Below are 23,710 nucleotides of genomic sequence, written 5' to 3' on the forward strand. Positions count from 1 at the left end.
AATAAAGTTTATTACTTTGTTACAGTCATGCCTAATTCAGAATCTATGAAGAGAACCGTGCGTCGTCGATGGAGTCAAGAGCGGGGGAACCAACAAGAGTCTAAGAACTCTTATGAAATTGATCTTCACAAAGATCTATTACAAATGGGAGATGGCAGTAGTTTCCTTCTGGAAGACGATAGATTAGAGGTGAGAATAATGATTTTTAGTGGAAGCAAAGGAAAAGAAAGTTTAAAAACATGTTCCCATTTTTTTTATGGATGGAACATTTAAGAGATGCAGCAAGCAGTTTGCACAGATCTACACCATACACATAGACTTAGGAGGCCTGATTAAAGAAACAAACATTCTTCCTACTGTATTTGCACTGCTCCCTAATAATAAGAAAGACACATATGTTCGTCTGTTTCGTCTGATAAAACAGGCAGTCTGTGAGTGGTGTCCTAAACAAGTAAAGGTGGACTTTGAGGCAGCTGCGATATTGGCCATTCGTCAAGTTCTTCCCACAACTGAAATAAATGGGTTCTATTTCCATATGAAGAAGAGTTTATGGAGAAGAATTCGAGTTCTCGGTCTAACTGAGGAGTACAGCTAGAACGAGGATTTTTCACGTCAACGTGTGTGCAGCGCTGGCAGTTGTAAAACTGGAGGACGTAAGCAATGGATGGATTGAGATTCATGCAGAAGCCCCTGACAAAACGGAAGGTTCTCTCAATTTTTGTTACTACTTTGTGGATAACTGGCTAGAGAATGAGGATATCGCAATAGAAATGTGGGAGTGTTACGGAAAAAGGCACCGAACGACGAATGCTGTTGAAGGGTGGCACAAGAAAATAAATAGTATTATTGGAAACCCACACCTAGACTCAACTATTTGGTGGAGTGCTTGAAAAAGGAAGCAGAGCTCACAAGCTGCATGTACACGAAATTGGAAATGAATCTTGAAGGTAAGAAGAGGAAGAAGAACTACTTGAAGCTGGACGACAGGATAGAGAGAATCGTAAAGAATTATGAAGAGACTGGCAACATTAGGCCTTGCTTGAAAGCCATTTCCCATATTCAGAAACTGGACTAGAATACGTTAAATATTGTATTAAAACACTATGAAGACCACTGAGTTCTCGCAGATTACTGAGATAAAATTATTAAAACACTGAAGCAGCATTATAGGAGCTAATATTAAGTTTTAATTGTAAATAGAGTGTACATTAGTTCAGCGTGTTTAGTCTGATTTTACACACGCCAGAATGGTAGATGGTCATTTATCATTTTCACGGTCCAAAGCCTGTGCAAAGTGTGATGCGAATCAGCCTTTAATGTAAAAATAAAAAAGTGTTTCAAGCCTCACAAAAGTATCCCTATTGTTGTCACGTTAAGATAACTTTTTTCTACCTTCCAATATTATGGCAATACTACTAAACACTTGTGAGTTCTAAAATAATTTTCTGAAGCTTCAGAATCGCAACTATCACCTAAAATATCATGGTTTGATAAACTGATAGTATACGCTTTTGTAAAAGAAAATGGGAACTGAATCTCTGAATTGCACCTAAAATTGACATCCCAAAACTGATCTGATCCTAAGGTTGACAATTTTGGCACCTCAAACATGTTTTATTTAAGTTTAGCTGCAAAAATTTATAGTAGATGTAAACCTATTTAAGGACATTTAGATACAGTCCTTTAAAAATTAAAATTTCTTACTAAATTGTTGATTATCTTTAAACAGGTCAGTAAAAGCAAGGAGCTTACTACTGAAAATTAATTGTTACTAAAGAACATCAGAAACAAATGTATTAGACCTACTTTTCTTATAGATTAGAGACTTTATGAAAAGATATTTGATCATTTCCTCTGTCACTGACAGTAATTTCAGTTGCTTTGCAACACCAGAGATATCTACTTCTAAATTATGTATGCAGCTGTTCTCATTTCGAATTCTGGAATATTTACTTCGTCTTCTTTGGTGAAGGAATTTCGGAAAATGCATTTACTGACTCCACTTTAGTGGCACTGTCATCAGTAACATTACCGTCGCTGTCGCGCAGTAAAGGTACTTACTGAGCCTTTCCGCTGGTTTACTTAACATGGGACCAGTATCTCTTTGGGTTTTCCGCCACATTTCTAGAGCGAGTTTCGTTGTGGAAACTATTAAATGCATCTCGCATTGAAATCCGCACCAAATTTCGAGTCTCAGTAAAACTTCATCAATTTTGGAGATTTTGCGTTCGTCTAAATTATACGTGCCTTTTGCGGTGTTCCTGCAACAGCTTTCTGTCGTGTTTTGTGTACCATGGGGGATCAATTCCGTCTCTTATTAATTTATTTGATATGAATATCTCGAGTGCTGTTGATACTATTTCTTTGAACTTGAGCCACATATGGTCTTTATTTACATAGTTTGGCAGGATTGGAAACTATCTCTTAGAAAGACGTTACCCGAAATTTTAGCTGCTTTTATAAATAGATATTGTTCGCGTTTAGTTTTGGTGAATTTCTTTGTTACGGAAGTGAGCCTCGCTACGAATGCGTGTTCACTAATCCCTGTATCCGTCGTGATGCTCAGGATTATTTGTGGCTAAGAGGTCAAGTGTGTTTTCGTAACCATTTACCATTTGAATGGCCTCGTCAACTAACTGTTAAAAATAATTTAAAAAAAAGCATTTAGAACAATTACGGAAGTTGTTTTCTATTTACAGTAGGGTATGAAAATGTATTTTTGTCAACATGCATAAGGTAGATTGAAGTCACTGACAACTATAATTGTATGAGTAGGGTGATGAGACTCAAGTTTTCTTTGAACTGTTCAGCAACTGTTTCATCTGAGACAGGGGGTCGGTAGAAGGAGCCAGTTATTAATTTATTCCGGTTGTCGAATATAACCTCTGCCCATACTAAGTCACAGGAACTATCTGCTTCAAAGTCGATTGTGAGCTTACACTATTTTTCCTTAATTTGTCCTTGTTTCTGTTGTAGTGCAGATACAACTACGGCTTTTCCCTCCAGAACCTAAGATGCTTTCTCTGTGACCCTGTAAATACCAGAGCTAAACAATGTAGAACAACAACGTACGTTACAAGCGTAGCATTCTGTGTTACTTCATTTCCTTATTTCTAACATTTTAAAATTGTATGTCGACTTTAGATGCCATGTCAATCATAGATGTTCTTATCTCTATTTAGTGAACGTGTTTTCAGTTATGTTTTGAACAATTTCCCGCTACACTTTATTAACTAATGTTTTTAGAGAGTAAATTAATATGGAGTATGTCGTTGTTCTTTTCAAACATTCACATACCCATTTATTCTTTCCCTATTGTCTTTTAGGCATGCAGTTGTAGTAATTAAAGTAGGCACAAATGCAGTGATAAAAAAGAAATGATTAGCGTACATTCGCATTCCCTTTACATCGTTCCTTTCTTGTTGCTCTCATGGCGATGGACTGTTTCTATCGCAATCAGCAAGCGTGAAAGGAGCTACCGTACAGACAGAGGAATCTATATTTATACTTGGCAGAACTAATTACATACTGACATAATCGTCGGTATTGCTTTCGTTTCCCAAAAGTTATAAATATTTCGATTTCGGAAAATAAGCTCTGTATTTGGCCAAGATGTTGAAGAAGAAGGTCCTTTACGTACTGGTTGTATCGAGTAAGATGTGGAGACAGCGGTTTGAAAGCGGACAGATGTAGTGCTGGGAAGGCGTCCCTTACCTGAGAGATCGCTACTCAAGCTACCTGGCGAAGGGGCAAGTGTGGCAAATGTCCGGCGTGGCAAATGTCCGGCATTCAAACAGACAGCGGCTCGCGGGACTGTGGACCCTTAAAGGGGCTCTACAGTTCTCGATCCTCTTACTTCTACATCTACATCTGCATTCTGCTGTGACGAAAGAGTCGTTTCATGAGAGGTATCCATTTCGGCACCTGGAGTAGACAAAGTTTCTTCAGAATTATTGAGACTCTTGGGAACAGCCAGTGATCTCAAAAAAAAAAAAAAAAAAAAAAAAAAAAAAAAAAAAAAAAAAGTAGTCCTACAACCGGCGTGCAAGTTATATGAAACAGCAATTGAACTCGCTCAACAAAGGGAAAGGCACTGGACCAGACAGAATACCAAGATGATTCTGGATAAGTACGTGAAAGAAACTGCCCCTCTTCTAGCAGCAGTGCAACATAGGTCTTTGGGGGAACTAAGTGATCCTGATGACAGAAAAAACCACAGGTCACTCCTGTTCTCAAAAATCGTCGTCCAGCAGGCGGAAAAAACTATAGTCCCATATCTCTGACGTCGGCCTGTTGTGGAATTTTGGAACATGCTCTGTCATTATGACATTTTTGGAGGCCCAAAATTTCTGCAGGAACCAACGCGGATTCCATAAACAACCATCTTGCGAAACCCAGGTGGCTCTGTTCACCCACGAGATGCAGATGGCAGTAGATACAGGCGCCCACGTAAATGCCGTGTTCACTGACTTCCGTTGGATACAGTTCCGCACTGCCACCTAATGAACATGTTAGACTACTGTTCATTGGACTGAAGAGTCTCTAGAAAATAGAAACAGCGTATCATACGGAAAGGAGAGAAATCTTCAGACGTACAAGTAATTTCGGGCGCACTCCAGAGGAATGTTATGGGGCCAGTACTTTTCACAATAGTATATTTGCATCTGTACTCTGTTGTAACCAAAGGGACATTTGATAAAAGGTACCGATTCTGGCACTACGAGTAGACGACATTTCCTCAGAATTATTGAGATCCGTGGGAGAGTTATTCTTCACAAAACTATTCTAACTGGTGTGCGAGATACTTGAGAGCCGAAATACCGTCCGACTTTAAGAAGAATGTAATAATTCCAGTTACAAAGAAGGCAGGTGCTGACAAGTGTGAATTACATGAGAACGACTCAGATAATGGAGTGAAAATGAACAAATACGTTCGGAATCAATCACCATTATCTCGAATGCGAACGCAAGTAAGAGAAAAACCTATGTCTGTTGATGGCTCTCGGTCCGAGATAATGGCGCGGGCTGTAGCCTCGTCAATCTTAACGAGCTGATCCGGGAGTGTGTGGAAAAATTCGTAACACTGTAGACGAGACGAGTGCAGTGTTGCAGCCAATCGCGAGGACGACATGTGGAATATATGCTTTAACAGGTGCGAGTGCCAAGTATAAGCACATTGTAACATGTAAAGTGCCATTGTTAAGGCAGGCCAAAAGCGACGGGTCAGCGGCGTTATATGTGGACTTAATTGAAAAGCTTACACTTGAAATACATTTCTACTAGGTACGACAATATTACACATTGACAGTAGTGGTTACTTATCACAGATTCCCAATTATCTCGTTGGCCGACTTGCGTTTTTGCCTCTATTACCGTGCACTTTCAACCGTGTCTGCTTTCGGCGTTAATTGTAATGCACCCCATAAGGCGACGTCGTAATGCTACGGCGAGAAGACATAAACAGGATCTATAAAACTATGAGTTACACACTGTCCAGTCACGTTAATGTGACCAGCGTGCCAACGAAAAACAAACTGCATGCAGCGGTGGACATGGTTCCCAAGGAGAAGTGCTTACTTCTGTTGATCCCTTCCGGAGGTTCTTGCAAATTGTTTGTTTTCAGACGCTTCACGCAGTACACGCCAACGGCCATTTGTCCAATGGATCGTAAAACGTGATTAATCTGAAAAAGCTACCTATCATTCAGTGGACGTCCAGTTTCTGTACTGGCGTACACACTGAAAAGCACTCAGCATGGGTGCACGAACCAGCTGCCTACTGCGGAGGCGCATACACAGCAACATTCAGCGAACGCTCGTTGAGGACACACTGCTGGCAGCCCCTTGGTTCGTTCACCCGGGTGGTCAGCTGCTCAACAGTTGCACGTCTATTCGCCCTGCGACCGTAGCGATCGCGCGGTTCCAGATTGTAGCGCCTAGAACAATCTACAAACCTAGTCGTTTCGGAAATGTTTTCACCTTTGACCGAAAGCCAGTGATCATTTCCTTTTGAATCTCTTGTAAGTCGCTCCGTTTCCGCACTACAACAAAGACTGGACTGTTTGGCGCGTCCCCCCCCCCCCCCCCTGCTCCCGCCCACCCGACACGGTTTGTATACCTCCCGCTGCTAGAATTGCCACCTGCCGTCCTGCCGTCTGTGAATGGTTATAGCACGTTTACGTCGAACGTTGCCGCTGGTCACATTAACGTGACTGGGCCCTACAATACTCTCCGTAAGTCTGCCTCGTACTGGCTACGGCTAGAAGATATTAACAAAAAAAATGGTTCAAATGGCTCTGAGCACTATGGGACTCAACTGCTGTGGTCATAAGTCCCCTAGAACTTAGAACTACTTAAACCTAACTAACCTAAGGACATCACACACATCCATGCCCGAGGCAGGATTCGAACCTGCGACCGTAGCGGTCGTGCGGTTCCAGACTGTAGCGCCTTTAACCGCTCGGCCACTCCGGCCGGCTAAGATATTAACAGGGCGTACGAAGTTACAAGCTATGGAACAACGAACAAACGCAACCCAAAAAGCTGGAAGATAAATATGTGGCAACATGCGTGTGTGGGTCGAACTTACAAAAGGTAGAGTAGTTAATGGAACATTACCTCGTATCAGGGAAATACTACAGTTGAAAAACCTCAAGGAAGGATATGATACGTTTTATTAGTGGTCATAGCCCCTACAAGGAATGTTTATTTAAAACTGGGAAATGACAGTCAGAATTGTGTGACTGTGTATTATTTCTAGCTTTGCAGCATCATATTCAAGCTCTTCTTAGAGCAGTTGCGAAGACAGCAGTAGCAAGATGACGTAATGTGATGTGAGGCACCGATGGTTTGTTCGGTACGGATATCGTGAGAAAGACCGCCTAAATTGTGGTTCTCCTCCGCTATTGGATGCTGCGTTCGGAAGGTGTGCGCCAAAATTATAATCTTCTGTTATCAATACCAGAAAAACTAAACAGCGTATTTACTTGCATTCCATGTTAAAGCATCTCTCAGTAGCGTGCTATCATTCCATTATTTCACAAATATTAATAACTAGCAGAATAATAAGCAACTGCTAAACGAAAAGGCAGACGAATCACTTCTGTGATCTTCGGATCGCGCCTAACTTGGATGGCGGATGGAGTGTTTCGCTGTACGATCAGTGCTGGTTCGGCCATGTCGGAGGCCAGACATGTCGTCTGCCGCGGTCGGTGTAATTCAGAACTTTATTAGCAATCTATGGTTTGTAAATCTGAGAGCTGGACCAGCAGTCTCGGAGGGCAGGAATTTTTTCCGTCACGGTCGGCATCAGTTCAAGACTTTATTGGCAATGTATGATTATTTGGATACACTGTATAGTTGAGAACAGTGTGATAGTAATTACGGAAATATGCAGTTCATTATTTTGCTGAACAATGGAATTTATTTGTGACTCTAAACTGGAACGTATTGTGTAGTTTCTCGTGTTCTGCTGATAAAAAGCGTGTGGCTTCCCGTATAAACAAAATACACTCCTGGAAATTGAAATAAGAACACCGTGAATTCATTGTCCCAGGAAGGGGAAACTTTATTGACACATTCCTGGGGTCAGATATATCACATGATCACACTGACAGAACCACAGGCACATAGACACAGGCAACAGAGCATGCACAATGTCGGCACTAGTACAGTGTATATCCACCTTTCGCAGCAATGCAGGCTGCTATTCTCCCATGGAGACGATCGTAGAGATGCTGGATGTAGTCCTGTGGAATGGCTTGCCATGCCATTTCCACCTGGCGCCTCAGTTGGACCAGCGTTCGTGCTGGACGTGCAGACTGCGTGAGACGACGCCTCATCCAGTCCCAAACATGCTCAATGGGGGACAGATCCGGAGATATTGCTGGCCAGGGTAGTTGACTTACACCTTCTAGAGCACGTTGGGTGGCACGGGATACATGCGGACGTGCATTGTCCTGTTGGAACAGCAAGTTCCCTTGTCGGTCTAGGAATGGTAGAACGATGGGTTCGATGACGGTTTGGATGTACCGTGCACTATTCAGTGTCCCCTCGACGATCACCAGTGGTGTACGGCCTGTGTAGGAGATCGCTCCCCACACCATGATGCCGGGTGTTGGCCCTGTGTGCCTCGGTCGTATGCAGTCCTGATTGTGGCGCTCACCTGCACGGCGCCAAACACGCATACGACCATCATTGGCACCAAGGCAGAAGCGACTCTCATCGCTGAAGACGACACGTCTCCATTCGTCCCTCCATTCACGCCTGTCGCGACACCACTGGAGGCGGGCTGCACGATGTTGGGGCGTGAGCGGAAGACGGCCTAACGGTGTGCGGGACCGTAGCCCAGCTTCATGGAGACGGTTGCGAATGGTCCTCGCCGATACCCCAGGAGCAACAGTGTCCCTAATTTGCTGGGAAGTGGCGGTGCGGTCCCCTACGGCACTGCGTAGGATCCTACGGTCTTGGCGTGCATCCGTGCGTCGCTGCGGTCCGGTCCCAGGTCGACGGGCACGTGCACCTTCCGCCGACCACTGGCGACAACATCGATGTACTGTGGAGACCTCACGCCCCACGTGTTGAGCAATTCGGCGGTACGTCCACCCGGCCTCCCGCATGCCCACTATACGCCCTCGCTCAAAGTCCGTCAACTGCACATACGGTTCACGTCCACGCTGTCACGGCATGCTACTAGTGTTAAAGACTGTGATGGAGCTCCGTATGCCACGGCAAACTGGCTGACACTGACGGCGGCGGTGCACAAATGCTGCGCAGCTAGCGCCATTCTACGGCCAACACCGCGGTTCCTGGTGTGTCCGCTGTGCCGTGCGTGTGATCATTGCTTGTACAGCCCTCTCGCAGTGTCCGGAGCAAGTATGGTGGGTCTGACACACCGGTGTCAATGTGTTCTTTTTTCCATTTCCAGGAGTGTAATTGAAAATTTAATTATTCACGTAATCTCAGTTCCTCGCTAAGAGTTTCTTACAGCCTTAAGATAACGGATTCACGACCTACGTGCTGTTTTCTGAGCAGGGAACGACAACTGTAGAAGACTGCAGGTTGGTGAACATTTATTAGAACTTATGCATTCCACTCAGGGCGGTGGAAGCAAATGGGCACCTGGCGTGTACTGCAATCTTAGTACAAATGAGATCAGTGACACGTCACCTATGGTAAAACAGAGGCGATGTGAAGGAGAGAAATTGTCTCTCTCTATTTCAACTTGCCTTAACTGAACAGGGCGTAACTCCAGAGAACGTAGTATTAGTTTGTTCACTTATGGCAGACATTAGGGGGCAAGTTCCCTCTCAAGACTTGTACAGTATTCAAAGAGTCCCACATGTTCATAAATGAACATAACTGCACAAAGAGTTTCAAAAATATAGTATCGTAACTTCCTTGATTGACTTTTTTCCAAAGATGCACGTTGATTTATATGTAAATGTTATCAGTATGTAATCGATTTTTTCTACAGTGTTATGTAAGTAGCGCGTAGAATGTCATATAAGAATTAAGGTAACAGTAGCCCACACGAAGGATCGGGCAATGCAGAAACACGTAACACGCAGAGAGGATAACCAAATTAGATAAAGCGCACTTTCTTGTATTCGAAGTCACGACAAGGGACTGAAAAGGGCCCGAAATCTTTCCGAGATAGCCTTGAAACCTTGAACGTGTGTAAAATAGAGACAAGATAGTAGCACATAAAGGACGTTTATGTTTTCTACAGTACGTTTATAACACTTTCATTCATATTTACGCAGTATGTTAACTTCTGTCTCTTCTTTTTCATTTTCTTATTTTTTTCTATACCAGCAGCGCTATGACTGTAGTGTGAATAGTTCTGTGTAATACTATCTACAATATTAATTCTTGGTGAAACAGCATTAATGTGATAAATAAATTTTTGTTCGGTATTCTTTTTTCTTTTTTTTTTGGAGGGGGGGGGGGCACCAGTCTTCTGACTGGTTTGATGCGGCCCACACAAATTCCTCTCCTGTGCTAACCTCTTCACCTCTGAGTAGCACTTGCAACCGAAGTTCACAATTATTTGTTGGATGTATTCCAAGCTCTATCTTCCTCTGCAGTTTTTGCCCTCTACAGCTCCCTCTAGTACCACGGAAGTCATTCCCTCATGTTTTAACAGATGTCCTACCTTCCTGCCCCCTCTTCATCTCAGTTTTTTTCCACATATTCCTTTCTTCTCCGATTCTGCGCAGAACCTCCTCATTCCTTATCAGTCTACCTAATTTTCAACAATTGTCTGTAGCACCACATCTCAGATGATCCTCTTCTGTTCCGGCTTTCACACAGTCCATGTTTCACTTCTATACAATGCTGTGCTCCAGATCCACATTCTCAGAAATTTATTACTCAAATTTAGGCCTATGTTTGATACTAGTAGACTTCTCTCGGCCAGAAATGTCCTTTTTTATGTGCTAGTCTGCTTTTGATATATTTCTTGCTCCATGCGTCATTAGATATTTTGCTTCCTAGGTAGCAGAATTCTTCAACTTCATCTATTTCGTGAGCATCAATCCCGATGATAGCTTTCTCGCTGTTCTCATTTCAGCTACTTTTCATTACGTTCGTCTTTCTTCGATTTACTCTCAGTCCATATTCTGTACTCATTACGTTGTTCATTCCATTCAACAGATCACGTTACTCTTCTTCACTTAGGATAGCAATTTCATCAGCGAATCGTATCATTGATATTCTTTCATCTTGAATTTTAATTCAACTCTTGAACCTTTCTTTTATTTCCATCATTGCTTCTTTGATGTACAGGCTGAACAGTAGGGGCGAAAGAACATAGCCCTACCTTACACCCTTTTTAATCTGAGCGATTCGTTCTTGGTCTTCCACTGTTATTATTCTCTCTAGGTTCTTACACATATTGTAAATTAACCGTCTCTCCCTATAGCTTACCTCTATTTTTCTTAGAATTTCGAACATCTTGCACCATTTTATGTTGTCGAACGCTTTTTCCAGGTCGACAAATCATATCAACGTCTCTTTATTTTTCTTTAGTCATGCTTCCATTATCAACCACAATCTCAGAATTTTCTCTCTTGTGCCAATACGTTTCCTAAAGCCAAAGCAATCGTCATCTAACACATACTCAGATTTCTTTTCCATTTTTCTGTGTATTGTTCTTGTAAGCAACTTGGATGCATGAGCTGGTAAGCTGATTGTGCGATAATTCTCGCACTTGGCAGCTCTTGCAGTTTTCGGAATTGTGTGGACGATATTTTCCGAAAGTCAGATGGTATGTCGCCAGATTAATAGATTCTACACACCAATCTGAATAGTCGCTTTGTTGTCACTTCCCTCAATGATTTTAGAATTTCTGATGGAATTTTGTCTGTCTTTTCTGCCTTATTTGATCTTAAGTCCTCCACAGCTCATTTAAATTCTGATTCTAATACTGGATCCCCTATCTCCTCTAAATCGACTCCTGTTGCTTCTTCTATCACATTAGACAAGTCTTACCCCCATTTGTTTTTACCCCAATTTGTTTTGACTTTTCTATATGCTGAGTCAGTCCTTCCGACAGTCATTTCTTTTTCCATTTCTGCACATTTTATGCTGCCATTTCGTCTAAGATTGTCTGTACTTCCTAATTATTTCATTACAGAGCGACTTATATTTCTGTATTTCTGTGTTTCCTTGAACATTTGAGACCGATTACGTCGCTGTTTGGTCTCCTGCCCCCAAACGACCCAACCCCAACCCTGAACATTTCTGTACTTCCTTCCTTCATCGATCAACCGAAGTATTTCTTCTGTTACTTGTTGTTTCTTCACAGTTACCTTCCTTGTATCCTCGTTTCTCTTTCCAACTTCTGTGACTGCCCTTTTTAGAGATGTTCATTCCTCTTCAACTGTATTGCGTACTGAGCTATTCCTTACTTCTGTATCTACAGTCTTAGAGAACCTCAAGCGTATCTCGTCACTCCTTAGTACTCCCGTATCCCAGTTCTTTGTGTACTGATTCTTCCTGATTAATCTCTTAAACTTCAGTCTACTCTTCATCACTGCTACATTGTAATCTGAGTCTATATATGCTCCTGGGTACTCCTTACACTCCAGTATCTGATTTTGGAATCTCTGTCTGACCATGATGTAATCTAACAAAAATCTTCCCGTATTATCCGGTGTTTTCCAAGTATACCACCTCGTCTTGTGATTCTTGAAAAGAGCATTCTCGGTACTAGATGAAATTTATCACTGAACTCAATTAGTCTTCCTCCTCTCCCATTCCTTGTCCCAAGTCCATGTTCTCCCGTAACCTTTTATTTTCTAATTAAATGTACCCTTTTTATTACCACCTTTCCAATAGTATAATTAGTCCCGAACGCCGCACATTGCACATGAAACCTTACCTTGCATCAGAGCATATTTGTGTTTTGATTCAGGGCTTTCTAAGAGGTTGAACTTAATACGTTATTCTTAACGAGATGAAATCGACAGCTGTAGAAATAATTTTTGGGAGTGTTTTAGCGCTGCTACTGTTTCCAGTATATATAAATGATCTAACAGATAACATCGGAAGCTCTATGATTCTTTTCGAAGACATTACTTTAGTCTGTAGGAACTTTGCAACGTCAGAACATCGTAGCGAAATGCAGACGGACCTGCAGGGAACGTATGATTGGTGGAGTGAACGGCACTTGACGATGAACGTTGAAAGGGTACAGTACCGCCCGACGTTGAAAATAGGTACAACATACTTCATTATTTTTGTCAGGACAACACATTTTTTTTGTAAAATAACTCAATTTCAATTAATACAGCAAAGCCGGATACCAGTGTGGGAAAGAATGACAATTTATTTATTTAATTGATCACATGTGCACTCCCACAAAGTAAATCCCTACATCCAGTTTGGTGAGATCTGTGAAATGAATGAATGTATGGTCGTCTGCTAACCGCAGATAGTGAATGTGAATATATGATCATCTTTGATTCGATCCTTTGGCCACCTTTGGTGGGACCAAAGAGATGAAATTTACCTGAGCTTTGAGCGCCTGAAATGTGGCTGACCAGTACGGTAGCATGGTCTTCCCCCACCTCGACAGAGGTGCGAGATGACCTAAAGAACAGCCATGTTTCAGCATTCTGCCATTGGATCTTGTGCTGTTAAGACCTTTTTTGTTGTGCTCCGTAATGACAAAAGATTGGAGACATGGTATGCATGTGGAATATTTAAGAGAAGTTTGAAATAATAATTTCTCTATTTCAGGAAGTTTTGTGGAGAGAATTAAGTGTCAGGCAGGTAATATTAATGGGATTGTAGTAATCTTCGGAAGTGACCAACGGTCAAAATGAAACCACATGTAGCAACAAGTTGAAGTACTTCCGTGTGCTTAAGTTAAGCTGAATTACTAGCGTGTGTACAATAAGTTGAAATATTTATAAATACCGTGTGTACCATAAGTTGAAATATTTAAGAAATGGCGTGTGCAGGACTTGAAATTAGAGACGAGTACTTCCATGTGGTGAGTACTGTGTGAGTCTCAAACTGTGTATGAGACAAAAGATAAAGAGAAGTACTCGTCCATGGTTCAGTTGAGGACTCACGTGTGTGATGAATACGTTCTTAATATTACTTTGCGTGATATGATTCCGTGTGACGCTAGATACAAACTCTGAGAGAGAAGCAAGGTGAGTCGGCCGTCTATCCAGCAACGCCACTTGGTTTGCATTGCACAGGAAGACGTGCATATATCTCCTGAGTTCATAGTAGGAAAGTAGAATTACGAAGTGGGGCAGTGTCGTGTGAAACTGGGATAAATATTAATTGAAGTGGGAAAGCTGAAAGTGATAGTGTTGTGACTATTTAGTGTTTTGTATTTCATATTGTAGTGTGATGTATGTCATGTAATATGGGTATGTGTGGTTTGCATGGGAGAGTAGCAAGGTAGTTTCAAAAGATTAGTGGGTTATGCTTGTTCCTTCTGTACTGCTCGGTCTGGAGGATAGTTTCGTGATGATGATTGTGAGAGTCGAAGTGTGAGAAATAATAAAAGATCCACCATCCTATCCAGAAAGTGCACTGTAGCGTTAAATAATTATGAGACCATAATATAGAGATTCACCAATTTAAAGCCATGCCCACTGGGCGGAATTTCTCATGTGTTATTGTTGTAGGTTATAGAATTTGTGTGTTTAGGTTAGAGAATTTATCGGAATAAATAAGATAGTGAAAAGAAAAAGATTAGTGGACTTTTTCTTCGAATCGTATGTTGTCATAATGTCCCGAATTTATAATGTGTGCGCCATTCATATTCAGTGCGGTGGCCACGTGTAAACAAAAGCCGTTAAATAAAAGACAAAAAGTAAATGTGGTATTGCCAGTGCGTAGTGTACAGTCAGAGTTCTGTAAATTACTGATAGTCAGATGCGCGTTTCCGTTGCGTATTAATCATATAGGAGGATAACTTGTAACTTAAGTGTGAGTACTAGAGTTCATGTTACTCGATAAATAAGAATGAATCCACTCGCTTGGCAGACCACTCATCTTGCAGGCCTGACTGCTTGATGCCACAGTATGAGCAAGGCATGTGGGAGCCTCTCAACGTAAATGGTTAGTAGTAGCGTAATGGTGTTGTTAATCCTACCCATTAGCATTAGGTATTCATACATTTACAACAAATGATGATGGCGTCCTCTTGGGTAAAATATTCCGGAGGTAAAATAGTCCCCCATTCGGATCTCCGGGCGGGGACTACTCAAGAGGATGTCGTTATCAGGAGAAAGAAAACTGGCGTTCTACGGATCGGAGCGTGGAATGTCAGATCCCTTAGTCGGGCAGGTAGGTTAGAAAATTTAAAAAGGGAAATGGATAGGTTAAAGTTAGATATAGTGGGAATTAGTGAAGTTCGGTGGCAGGAGGAACAAGACTTCTGGTCAGGTGACTACAGGTTTATCAACACAAAGTCAAATAGGGGTAATGCAGGAGTAGGTTTAATAATGAATAGGAAAATAGGAATGCGGGTAAGCTACTACAAACAGCATAGTGAACGCATTATTGTGGCCAAGATAGATACGAAGCCCACACCTACTACAGTAGTACAAGTTTATATGCCAACTAGCTCTGCAGATGACGAAGAAATTGAAGAAATGTATGATGAAATAAAAGAAATTATTCAGATAGTGAAGGGAGACGAAAATTTAATAGTCATGGGTGACTGGAATTCGAGTGTAGGAAAAGGGAGAGAAGGAAACGTAGTAGGTGAATATGGATTGGGGCTAAGAAATGAAAGAGGAAGCCGCCTGGTAGAATTTTGCACAGAGCACAACTTAATCATAGCTAACACTTGGTTTAAGAATCATGATAGAAGGTTGTATACATGGAAGAACCCTGGAGATACTAAAAGGTATCAGATAGATCATATAATGGTAAGACAGAGATTTAGGAACCAGGTTTTAAATTGTAAGACATTTCCAGGGGCAGATGTGGCTCTGACCATAATCTATTGGTTATGACCTGTAGATTAAAACTGAAGAAACTGCAAAAAGGTGGGAATTTAAGGAGATGGGACCTGGATAAACTGAAAGAACCAGAGGTTGTACAGAGTTTCAGGGAGAGCATAAGGGAACAATTGACAGGAATGGGGGAAAGAAATACAGTAGAGGAGGAATGGGTAGCTTTGAGGGATGAAGTAGTGAAGGCAGCAGAGGATCAAATTGGTAAAAAGACGAGGGCTAGTAGAACTCCTTGGGTAACAGAAGAAATATTGAATTTAATTGATGAAAGGAGAAAATATAAAAATGCAGTAAATGAAGCAGGCAAAAAGGAATACAAACGTCTCAAAAATGAGATCGACAGGAAGTGCAAAATGGCTAAGCAGGGATGGCTAGAGGACAAATGTAAGGATGTAGAGGCTTTTCTCACTAGGGGTAAGATAGATACTGCCTACAGGAAAATTAAAGAGACCTTTGGAGATAAGAGAACCACATAAGAGAACCATTGTATGAACATCAAGAGCTCAGATGGAAACCCAGTTCTAAGCAAAGAAGGGAAAGCAGAAAGGTGGAAGGAGTATATAGAGGGTCTATACAAGGGCGATGTACTTGAGGACAATATTATGGAAATGATGTAGATGAAGATGAAATGGGAGATACGATACTGCGTGAAGAGTTTGACAGAGCACTGAAAGACCTCAGTCGAAACAAGGCCCCCGGAGTAGACAACATTCCATTGGAGCTATTGACGGCCTTGGGAGAGCCAGTCCTGACAAAACTCTACCATCTGGTGAGCAAGATGTATGAAACAGGTGAAATACCCTCAGACTTCAAGAAGAATATAATAATTCCAATCCCAAAGAAAGCAGGTGTTGACAGATGTGAAAATTACCGGACAATCAGTTTAATAAGCCACAGCTGCAAAATACTAACACGAATTCTTTACAGACGAATGGAAAAACTAGTAGAAGCCGGCCTCGGGGGAGATCAGTTTCCATTCCATAGAAATACTGGAACACGTGAGGCAATACTGACCTTACGACTTACCTTAGAAGAAAGATTAAGGAAAGGCAAACCTACGTTTCTAGCACTTGTAGACTTAGAGAAAGCTTTTGACAATGTTGACTGGAATACTCTCTTTCAAATTCTAAAGGTGGCAGGGGTAAAATACAGGGAGCGAAAGGCTATTTACAATTTGTACAGAAACCAGATGGCAATTATAAGAGTCGAGGGACATGAAATGGAAGCAGCGGTTGGGAAGGGAGTAAGACAGGGTTGTAGCCTCTCCCCGATGTTATTCAATCTGTATATTGAGCAAGCAGTAAAGGAAACAAAAGAAAAATTCGGAGTAGGTATTAAAATTCATGGAGAAGAAATAAAAACTTTGAGGTTCGCCGATGATATTGTAATTCTGTCAGAGACAGCAAAGGACTTGGAAGAGCAGTTGAACAGAATGGATGGTGTCTTGAAGGGAGGATATAAGATGAACATCAACAAAAGCAAAACAAGGATAATGGAATGTAGTCGAATTAAGTCGGGTGATGTTGAGGGTATTAGATTAGGAAATGAGACACTTAAAGTAGTAAAGGAGTTTTGCTATTTTGGGAGCAAAATAACCGATGATGGTCGAAGTAGAGAGGGTATAAAATGTAGACTGGCAATAGCAAGAAAAGCGTTTCTGAAGAAGAGAAATTTGTTAACATCGAGTATAGATTTAAGTGTCAGGAAGTCATTTCTGAAAGTATTTGTATGGAGTGTAGCCATATATGGAAGTGAAACATGGACGGTAAATAGTTTGGACAAGAAGAGAATAGAAGCTTTCGAAATGTGGTGCTACAGAAGATTAGATGGGTAGATCACATAACTAATGAGGAGGTACTGAATAGGATTGGGGAGAAGAGGAGTTTGTGGCACAACTTGACCAAAAGAAGGGATCGGTTGGTAGGAAATGTTCTGAGGCATCAAGGGATCACCAATTTAGTATTGGAGGGCATCGTGGAGGGTAAATATCGTAGGGGGGACCAAGAGATGAATACACTAAGCAGATTCAGAAGGATGTAGGTTGCAGTAGGTACTGGGAGATGAAGAAGCTTGCACAGGATAGAGTAGCATGGAGAGCTGCATCAAACCAGTCTCAGGGCTGAAGACCGCAACAACAACAACAACAACAACTGGTGCGTCCTTGGCTAGAATCGCAGCACGTCACACTACATTTACCCTAGTATTCACTGTCATTAAATATTATTTGACTGGTGTACAATAATCAATGCATTTAGGTGTCTTCTGTACGATTCAGGATTCTAGGTGTCTAATTTACTGTTACATCCCAACTTCCTCCTCCAGCTCGTCCTTTCCAGCGCCACTGTTGTCGCTGTAACTGTGGGTGTCGCTGTCCACACTCTGGAGAGCGTTGTTACGTTACATATGGCATGCCTGTTAAGTCATGTCCGCAGGTATTTTTCATGTGTTGTTTTTGAAATACTAGCTATTAACGTATTTAATCGTGCCCATTGCTCTTGGTCTCTTATTGCTGTGTATATATTCATTCTTGTTTCTGTTAGTGTAAGTGTAGTGTATGTGTATTATTCCCGTACTGCCCGCAGAAGAAGACGGGATGTGCTAGGGAATCTTCTTTTCTGCATGTGCATGTAGGTGTCTGCCTCAGACTCACGCGATTTAGGTGCGAGGGATGAGGTGCGTGTCCGGTTAAGAAATGTACCATACCGCGGCTGCGATCGATAAGTTGCATTTTCAACCGCTCCCTTATTTCAGGGAGAAGTCATACAGTCTACGTCCCTTATCGCTTAAATTCTGCTCACCATGCCAAGTATGCAAACGCCTACTTTTAAGATGATCTGCCGTCTGTATCAATACACCAGTTATTGTCTTCCTATCTTTAATCGGTACCTTGAAGCTCTGTGTTTGATTCTGGTATCAGTCGGGAATATTTCGAGCATCACACACAGTAAATCAACTGAGGTGGAGCCGAAGACCCTTGATAGCCTAGTCCTAGTTTGAATGATGCTTTTTTGGTGACCAGTTTGTACAGACCCTACGTGCTGCTGCGAAGCTGAGTAATGATCTGAAGAGCGCACAGTGGGATGTCCATATGATTGGAAGAGATAGTCTGTACTGTTTTGAATTTAGCCTCTCCAGTTTGTGTAGTACTTTTTCCGCTTTGTCTGTTGTTAGCCTTATGTGTTGGTGGAAATTCAATTTGTCGTCTATGTATACCCCAAGACTGCGTGTTATATGTTCCCATTTGATGTTTGTGTCCCCTATCTGAACAGAAGTATTCCTTCGGAATGATCCTCTGAGTAATGCGTATTTGTTCTTTCTGCTATCCTGAGTTTGTATTTATAATACCATTGTGTAATAGCTTTCAGTATTCCACAGGATTTCTATTGTAGCTGTACTCTGTTGTTTGCAGTGGCTACAACTAACATGTCATCTGCATAGGCGACAATTCCGCCTCACTTATCATCACCATCCAGAAGTTATATTGTTCGGTTGTTAAGTCCCAAAAGATGAGGCCGCAGATCGACCCTTGAGGACAGTCTTTCGTAATTCTTTTAATTACTCTAGGGCAGTCCATCTGCCATTCGACTACTCGGTCTTTACACTGGTCTAGGGAACTGTTGTACAGTGACTACGGTACCTCCAGATAATGCTATATGCTGAGTCTGGAGCGAAATGGACTTACAACTCACCGCAAAGGTGTTCTATTGGGTTCAGTTCGGAACTCTGGGTAGGATCGTCAATTTTAGGAGTGTTGCTGTCTATAACCATTGTCTCACAGATGGGAACATCACCTCCGAACTGTTCCCCTGTCGTACATAGCACACAATGCTATAAAATGTGCCCATATCGTTCTCCTTTTAAGTGTTTGTGAGGGGACCACACCCAACGACGAAACACCACCTCCTCCACAACTCAATATTGACCTACAATGATCGGATATGACGTTGTCCAGGGATTCACCAAACCGAGGTCTTTCCGTCGGATTATCACAGAGAATATTGTGATTAATCATTCCTTATCACTCGTTTCCGGTGGTTCACTGTCCAGTGGCGTCGCTGCTTGCACATCAAGCGTCGCTTAGCATTGACTGTAGAAACGTGTGGCTTACGGGAAGTTGCTCGACGTTTGTACAGAATTCTTTTTAACTCGCTGCGCACAGTCACTGTTGTAGCTGGATTGCTTCCAGCACTTTGGAGTTCACGAGTGAGTCCTTGCGCTGATTTCATGCGATTTGTTAGTCACCCTCCACAATGCTCAATGTTCCCAGTCCGTCAGTACAAGAGTTCTACCAGGTATTGGTTTAGCTGTTGTTGTTCTTTCGTGTTTTCATTTCTCTGTCAGTCCAGCAGAGGTCGACGCGGGAAACATTGGAAGGGTTGAAAAGTCGCTCACGGATTTGTTACTCTTCTCTACTAACTACACAGCACTACCAGCCTCGTTTTATGCCGATAGGTCCACTTGCCGTGTCATGTAGAGGTCAATTCCGCTTTACACAACAGTTTGTGGATACTTATTCCTGACACGGTAAGTCTGGGACGACTGTGTATGATAACTGAAGAAAACGTCACAATCCAAGATTGGTAACAAAGCATTTTATCGAATGACCAGTTCCGACAGAGCTATAGTGTAATCATCGGATCTTATACTTTAAAAAATGTTGTACAAAATTTTAAAGCATAAGATTCGATGATGACAGCATAGCTCTGTAGGAACTGGTCATCCAATAAAATGTTTCTTCAGCGATCTTGGCTTGTGAAGTTTTCTTCAGTCACCGTTACTGGATTGCTTTGATCAAATAATGTAGACACAGATCACTATGTGTGTATTGATTCCGGACGCGGTGTCTTCGTGTGACACCATTCTCCGAGGACGAGTTGAAGGAACGTTTTTGTCTTAAGCAGAAAGAGAAAAGACAGTTCGTTTTAGAACAAGCTGTAGAGTAACAAAAAGGTTTGGGAGTTTTTACAAGGGTGTAGTACTGTCGAGAGTGGACGCAGCTGAATTTGGGGCCGTCCGCCCGGGACAACGTCCAGTGGGCGGCGTTCGTCGTGGCGGCCCGCGGCGCGCCGTGCCCGGCGTGTGGCACCGCGCCGCCCACCGGCGCCGCCCCCGCCCCCGCCGCCCACGGCCGGGCTACCGTCCCGTCACGCGCGACCTCGCCGCAGCCAGCTCCGCTTCCCACAGCGGAGGCAGGCCGCGCCGTGCTGTTGCGTAGCGCGCCCAGCCCGGCTACCTGATCCGCCTGCGCTGTTCACCTTGCCCAGTGTTACTCACCGCGGACGCTGAAGCCGCGGTGAAACACTGACATACACTGTTCAGACATCTACGAGGTGTGTTCAGTTATCAGTGTCCCAATTTTTACACTGGCTGTCAAAAAATGCGAATGAGATAGAATACGTGGTCGCTTGTCAACGTAACTACGTACACGTATAAAACGACTCAGATGAAAAAAATAAGCAAAATATTTATTAATCAAAATTTAATCACCTTAACTTTTAACACAGTTACCCCACTGTGCGGCAAGAGGGCCAATGCCTTCACGGTAAAATGTTTGCAGTTGCCTACGGAGCCATGGTTGCACCCAGGCGTGCGCCCCTTCATCCGAAACAAATCAACGACACCAATGTCCGTGGTCCAGACTCCAAAAATATTTAATTTTTATGAAATACTATATATCGCGACAGTCACTTGTTACTAATATTTTATTAGCACCACGCGTTTCAGCAATATTCTGAAACTATTGGGTGATTTTACTATTACTTTTGTATTGTAATTTATGTGAAATGAGGTCATACGAGGTGTGGCTAGAAAAAAATCGGACTAGTACTGGTGAAACAATAAAACGGATGCAATAAGGCTGAAAGTCGCGTGGCCTGTCACGTGACTCTCGCTCCGCCTACTGCTCGAGTTTCATCTGCCTCCTGCACTCAGTCTGCCCGTGGCGTCTGTTTTAAGTAGTTGACGTTTTGTCTGTGCGTCGGAAAATGTTGAGTGTACAGAAAGAACAGCGTGTTAACATCAAATTTTGTTTCAAACTAGGAAAATCTGCAAGTGAAACGTTTGTAATGTTACAACAAGTGTACGGCGATGATTGTTTATCGCGAACACAAGTGTTTGAGTGGTTTAAACGATTTAAAGATGGCCGCGAAGACACCAGTGATGACACTCGCACTGGCAGACCATTGTCAGCAAAAACTGATGCAAACATTGAAAAAATCGGTAAACTTGTTCGACAAGATCGCCGTTTAGCAATCAGAGCAGTGTCTGAGTTAACAGGAGTTGACAAGGAAAGTGTTAGGCAGATTCTTCATGAAAGATTCAACATGAACAAAGTGTGTTCAAAAATGGTTCCAAAGTGTCTCACAATTGAACAGAAGGAACGCCGAAGAATGATTTGTTCTGACATCTTGGAAAACATTGAAAGTGATCCCACCTTCTTACAAAATGTTATTACTTGCGATGAATCGTGGTTTTTTACTTACGATCCCGAAACTAAACGCCAATCGATGCATTGGAAAACTCCTGGTTCTCCACGACAAAAAAAAGCACGAATGTCAAAATCGAAATTCAAGGCAATGATGATTGTTTTTTTTTTTGACATCAAAGGGATTGTGCACATTGATTGGGTACCAGAGGGACAAACAGTGAATCAGCATTACTACATTAGCGTCCTGGCTACCCTACGTGAGCGAGTACGGAGAAAACGGAACGATTTGTGGAGAAAAAAGTCATGGATCCTTCACCAAGACAATGCCCCAGCTCACAGTGCGTTGTCAGTGAAGACGTTTTTGGCAAAACACAACATTCCCATCTTAGATCATCCACCCTACTCACCTGATTTGGCCCCCTGTGACTTTTTTCTTTTCCCTAAAGTTAAGTCAGCTTTGAAAGGAACTAGATTTGAGACTGTTGAAGCAGTAAAAGAAAAAGCGACGGAAGTAATGTATGGACTTACCGAAAATGATCTGCAGCATTGCTATGAACAGTGGAAAATTCGTATGGAGCGGTGTAGAGACCGAGGAGGAGAGTACATTGAAGGAGATAACATGAAATTGTAAATAATTGTAAATAAATGTTTTTTCCAGCATCAGTCCGGCTTTTTTCTAGCCGCACCTCGTATGTGTCTCTTTGAGGTTATGCATCGAAAAAGACACATTTTTGTTGGTAGTTTCATCGTCTGGCACACAGAGCACAGTAACGAAAGCATCACAACTTAATGATTATGGAAGTGTAAAAGTAACTGTAAAATCACCTGATGATGGCAGCGTGCTGCCGAAACGCGCCTTAAAAAAAATATTGGTAATAAGTGACAGTTGCAATATGTAGTATCTCATAAAAATAATACAACACAGTGGCAGCCCTAAAAAACACCCAATAACATAGATAAGGATAAGTTACAAATATGCCTCGCATAGGGAAAGATAGAAACTTTATAGATGTGTAAGGACTTCCACTCTCTTGTCCTATGGGTGATAAACTGCCCACGAAGACGGAAGAATCAGCAAAGATCAACGGCATGAGGATGCAGAAGGTAATGGAAACCACTGCATTAAAGACACGCAAAGTGTATCCACAGGAAATGTGGCCTGTAATTGAAGAAGTGTCATGATTCCGGAATAGTTCCCAATTCGGATCTCCGGGAGTGGACTGCCAAGGGAGAGGTTACCATGAGAAAAAGAAAGGATAACGTTCTACGAGTCGGGCTGTGGAATGTCAGAAGCTTGAACATGGTAGGGAAACTAAAAAATCTGAAAAAAGAAATGGAAAGGCTCAATCTAGATGTGGTATGGGCCAGTGAATTAAAGTGGAAAGAAGACAAGTATTTCTGGTCAGATGAGTATAGGGTAATATCAACAACAGCAGAAAATGGTATAACGGGAGTAGGATTCGTTATGAATGGTAAGGTGAAGCAGAGAGTGTGTTACTGTGAACAGTTCATTGACAGAATTGTTCTTATCAGAACCGAAAGCAAACCAACACCGATAACAATAATTCATGTACACATGCCGACGTTGCAAGCTGAAGATGAAGAGATAGAGTAAGTGTATGAGGATATTGAAAGGGTAATAGAGTATCTAAAGGGGAATGAAAATCTAATAGACATGGGGAACTGGAAAGCTGCTGTAGGGACAGGAGTAGAAGAAAAGGTTACAGGAGAATATGGGCTTGGGACAAGGAATGAGAGATGAGAAAGACTAATTGAGTTATGTAACAAGTTTC

Source organism: Schistocerca nitens, chromosome 4 (assembly GCF_023898315.1).
Source record: "Schistocerca nitens isolate TAMUIC-IGC-003100 chromosome 4, iqSchNite1.1, whole genome shotgun sequence".
Classification (NCBI taxonomy): Eukaryota; Metazoa; Arthropoda; class Insecta; order Orthoptera; family Acrididae; genus Schistocerca; species Schistocerca nitens.